This window comes from Prunus avium, chromosome 4, assembly GCF_965620075.1.
Source record: "Prunus avium chromosome 4, drPruAviu1.hap1.1, whole genome shotgun sequence".
NCBI classification, from domain to species: domain Eukaryota; kingdom Viridiplantae; phylum Streptophyta; class Magnoliopsida; order Rosales; family Rosaceae; genus Prunus; species Prunus avium.
The window spans coordinates 18,419,580-18,424,925 of NC_142287.1; the positions used below are offsets into that span (position 1 = coordinate 18,419,580).

The 5,346-nt window shown below is 38.4% G+C and overlaps 1 pseudogene; it reads left to right on the plus strand.

Moving 5' to 3' along the window:
* The first annotated feature begins 2,799 nt into the window (after positions 1 to 2,799).
* LOC110755224 (receptor-like protein 2 pseudogene) lies at positions 2,800 to 5,031 on the plus strand (annotated as a pseudogene).
* The last annotated feature ends 315 nt before the right edge of the window (positions 5,032 to 5,346 follow it).

Below are 5,346 nucleotides of genomic sequence, written 5' to 3' on the forward strand. Positions count from 1 at the left end.
ACTAAACACGTGTAATGCACACAGAGATTTTAAAACATATTAATTGATCTGGTCCAAAACGATTCGTTTTGGCCAGATCATTAAAAAGAATAACAGATCGCGCTTGCTGTTGTTGCTCTTCACTCTAGCCTTTTCACTAACAGGTTGTGGGCATTCTTGCCCAGTCGCCCAAGAGTACAGGATGACTGACTTCTATGGTATTTTCAGGCGAGAGGAGGTACACCTACACCTTCTTGCACCTTTGTGGGTCCGCCACTGCTATTTGAAATGATTCCTGCTCAAAGTAACAAAACCAATTTTTTTATAGCTAAATTGGTCATTGTGTTTCCCAAAGTTTACAATTTATAGACATTAAGTTATCTTCTGTTAAGTGCAGTATTTTTTATTTTTTTGTTTTCTAGTAAGCACGTTCAATCTTCTTCCTCTATATTATTTTGGTGCAATCAAATTTCTATATTTTGGTGCTCTATATTGAAGCCTGAATCGATTGAGTGAGAACTGTATTTCGACTTCGGCTGGCAAGGAGATATAATTAAGGTGATAGAGCACCAAAATATATTGGTAAGTTGTTGATTTCATTTTAATTTGGTTTGGCCTTTTTAGTTTCTTTATACCTCACAATTTTCCTTCAACCCAAAAAAAATTGGTTTGGTTTGGTTTGGTTTGGTTTCGGTTTGACTAAAGGTGCTTCCAACAAAAAAAAAACTACACTTAACGGAATGTCTATAAATTGTAAACTTTGGGAAATACAGTGACAAATTTGGCTAATTTTTTTTCTCAATGACCAAATTGAATTTTCGTGTAAAATCCAGTAACCAAAAAGTATTTAACCCTAAAAAAAAGGATTATTCACAGCAATGGTCCCTCAACTATACCCCAAGTTACACTTTGGTCACTCAACTCAAATATTAGTTGCAGAGGTCACTCAATTAGGTGTTTTGTTGCACCGTTAGTCCTACCGTCAAGTCTATCTAACGGTAGGGACTAATGGTGCAACACAACACCTAATTGAGTGACCAAAATGTAACTCTGAGTATAGTTGAGGGATCATTGCTACAAATAATCTTAACTGAAAAGTCACATTTGCCCTTTAATAATCTAAGAGATGCTTGCCACGTCATCATTTCAAACTAAAAAAAGTAACAGACTTGACGGTAGGACTAACGGTACAACAAAACACCTAATTGAGTGACATCTGCAACTAATATTTGAGTTGAGTGACCAAAGTGTAACTTAGGGTATAGTTGAGGGACCATTGCTGCGAATAACCCCTAAAAAAAAATTAAAGATATGAGCAATTGTGTTTAGTTATAACACCATGTGACATGTTACCAATTCATTCAAAGTATAACATGTAATGACTCAAAAGCTACATATTATAAATTTGTGTGAATCGATAACATACGTCGGGATGCCATGTTCACTTACAATACTTTTGGACCCAAGCAATCAAATTCCATTGATCTAAAGTATAAATTGTGGGTGAAATATGTTTTTTAAGTGGGGGAAAATTACCGCAATTAGAGGTGTCTCCTGGTTGAAGGAAGGGCCGACGTGGGTGACGATAAAGGATGCCCTCCAAATGGAAAGAACTAAGGGAAGTCCAATTTATAGGATGAGAAGACATACTGGGGGAGAAGGACTTGAGAGTTCTGCGTTCAGTTTGGTTGCATGCATGAATATTTTTAGAAATAATGGAAGAGAACAAGAGGATGGAAAGGAAGCCATGAGGCAATGGGTGAGCAGACTGCAGCATGTTAATTTCTTCTTGAATGTGCCTGGTTTTTGATAGATTTAGATTGTCTGCAGGTTTGTGTTCATATGTCGGAGCAAATCAGAGTGTTAGGACTTAGGAGCAATTAAAGCCAATAACAAAGCATTCTTATTTATTTTTTTAATTTTATCCTGAAATGAAACTTCAAAACGTTTGCTTACAAACTGATAAAGTGGGAAACAACCACAGCCGCATATTCTGAATTCTTCAAAACCGATCAATACGTCGAAGACGTATGTGCGCCACTATTATTTGACTTCCAATGAAAACTTCATTAGAAGTCTCTCTTTGACGTAATGGGGGCGGCTAGGAAAGTTTATATTGTGCGGTTGGTTTTTTACCACTTTCTCAGTTTGTGGGAGAAGTTCGGTGCGGTTGGTTTTTTTTACCACTTTCTCAGTTTGTAGGAGATGTTCGGTTTTAGTGTAAAATACTTTCTCAGTTTGGATTCAAATAAAAATACTAAAAAATCAAATTCCCACCAAATCAAAATATGAAAAATCGGTTTTAGTGTAAAATACGATTTAGGTTAAAAATGGTGGCTCATTAAGTCAATATATACTTCATACTAATTTGTAAGAGGCCCCCACACACACAAAATCCTGACTTCGCCATTGATGTGGGGGCTAGGAAAATTTGTAAATTTGTATTGTGCGGTTGGTTTTTTTTACCACTTTCTCAGTTTGTAGGAGATGTTCGGTGTGGGGGCAAGGAAAATTTGTAAATTTGTATTGTGCGGTTGGTTTTTTTTTACCACTTTCTCAGTTTGTAGGAGATGTTCGGTGTGGGGGCAAGGAAAATTTGTAAATTTGTATTGTGCGGTTGGTTTTTTTACCACTTTCTCAGTTTGTAGGAGATGTTGGGTGTCGTTCAATATATTGAAGTATCATTTTCAGGCCAAAAGAAAAAGAAAGAAAGTACGCTTTTTAGTTGCATTGCTTCAAACTCTTATAAATTTTCCCCATTATAAATACAAACCTGTGAAATCTAAATACACATAATATAAGCAAATACATCACAGAAACATGCAAGTAGTGAATATTCCTTACCACCAAATGGCTCGTGGCCTCCTTTTCGTCCTCTTATTGTCCTCCATTATGTCCACAAATTATGCATGCAATGAAACTCAACGCAGCTCTCTCTTGTCCTTTGCTCTCACACTGTCTTCTCCTTCTTTGAACTGGACTTCCATTGATTGTTGCCAATGGGAGGGCATCACCTGTGATCACGACGGTTGGGTCACAGATTTGGACTTGCCCTCCAGATCAGGGCTCAATCTCAAAGGAGGTATTTTTCCCTCACTTGAAAATCTCACGCATCTGTCCCTCTTGAACCTCTCCCACAATTCACTCTACGGTTCACTTGAATCCCGTTTCTTCTTGTCCTTGAATTGTCTTGAGATCCTTGATTTGAGCTATAACCTTCTAGTTGGAGAGCTACCACTTTTCATTCCATCCAGCACTCGCATGGTGGACTTGTCCAACAATCACTTCCATGGTGCGATTCCATCGTCATTCTTCCGACGAGCTAGGAATTTGACTAGTTTCAATGTCAGGAACAACACCTTCTCAGGTTCTATCCCATCCTCTATATGTCTTCATTCTTCTCCCCTGATTAGGCTGTTGGATTTTTCCATCAATAAATTCAGCAGCAATATTTCTGGTGGACTAGGGAAGTGTTCGAAACTACAGGTTTTTCGTGCTGGTTACAATAGGCTCTCTGGACCACTTCCAGAAGATATCTATGATGCTACCACACTTGAAGAAATCTCGTTACCTAGCAATGCGCTTCATGGAGGCATTAGTGATGAAATTGTCAACCTCACCAACCTCACAATCCTTGAACTCTATGTTAATCAATTCAGTGGCATGCTTCCGATGAATGTGGGCAAGCTCTCCAAATTGAAACTCATTCTTCTTCATTTCAACAATCTAACAGGTTCTCTGCCCCCGTCTTTGCTGAATTGCGCAAACCTTAGAGAACTGAACCTCGGATTCAACCATTTTGTAGGAAATCTCTCCATGCTTGATTTCTCCAAACTTAGTCGCCTTACTAAACTTGACTTTGTGAGTAATCAATTCACTGGTGTTTTCCCAACTAGCCTTTACTCATGCAAGTCCCTGAAAGCACTTCGGCTGAGCTTAAATGACTTAGACGGACAAATACAGCCTCAGATTCTTTCACTGAAATATTTGTCCTTCCTCTCGCTTTCTGGGAGCAGATTGTCCAATATCACAAGCGCAATGAATATACTGATGGGCTGCAAAAGTCTGAAGGTTCTCATCCTTTCAAACAATTTTATAGGTGAAAAAATGCCAAATGGTGATGGCATTGTTCGTGTTGATGGATTCCAAAATCTTGGTATTTTGTCTTTCCGCGGTTGTCAGCTCACTGGTCCCTTACCTGTATGGTTATCCAAAATAAAAAAGCTAGAGGTCTTAGATTTGTCCTCTAATAAATTCACAGGCTCAATTCCAACATGGATGGGGAATTTTCCAAGCCTCTTTCACATAAACTTGGGCAACAACCGAATTTCAGGTGAGCTTCCAAAGCAACTTTGCAAATTACCAATGTTGGTGTCTGAACAAACTGCAGCTCAAGTAGATCATACTTATCTCCAATTGCCTTTCTTCGTCAAACCAGCAAGTGATGCAGACTTTTTGCAGTACAATTCCCTTTCTTTCTTTCCACCAGCTATATACCTGTACCAAAACAGCATCAATGGGAACATACCAACTGAGATCAGCCAATTGGTCCTTCTTCGTACATTAGATCTTGGCGGCAACAATTTCTCTGGGAACATTCCCGACAAAATATCCAACCTAAAAAAGTTGGAGACGTTGGATCTTTCAATGAACCACTTGTCAGGAGAAATCCCACCATCACTGACGAGCCTTAATTTCTTGTCCTCTTTGAATGTTTCGTACAATAATCTCGAAGGGCCAATACCAAAAAGCACTCAGCTCCAAGGCTTTGATGTCTCTGCATTTGAGGGGAATCCGAAACTTTGTGGTGCCCCTCTTCGGAATGAGTGTCCTCTAATGCACCGTAATAACCAAGATATGGAGAATGAGCCCCAAATTTCGTGGGTTTGTACTTCAGTTGTGCTTGGCTTCATCGTAGGACTTGGTGGATTTTGTGGTCCTTTAATGCTAAAAAAGACGTGGAGAGATGCATATTTCCAATTCCTAAACAACGTACAAGATAGGCTTTGTGTGATGAGAAAAGTGCGTGCATGATAGGCTCTACGATCATAAGGATGCAGAGAAAGTTTAGAAACTTGATTTTAAGTATTTTTATATATTTCAGCTATTAATTGTTGGGGCTTGATTTCTTCTTGCCCTAAAATGTGATTATTATTGAATTTATTAAAGGCTTAAATTTCAAAATAATCCCTGTCTTTTGCCCATTAAGCCAATTTAGTCCATGTGTTTTCAATTTGGTTAATTTAGTCACTATATTTACATATGTTAGCCAATATGGAGGACAATCTGTCAAATTAATAGACATTAAAATAAACATGCGCATCACACATGAGTGGGCATAAAGTTATTTTAACACAAAGCAAAACC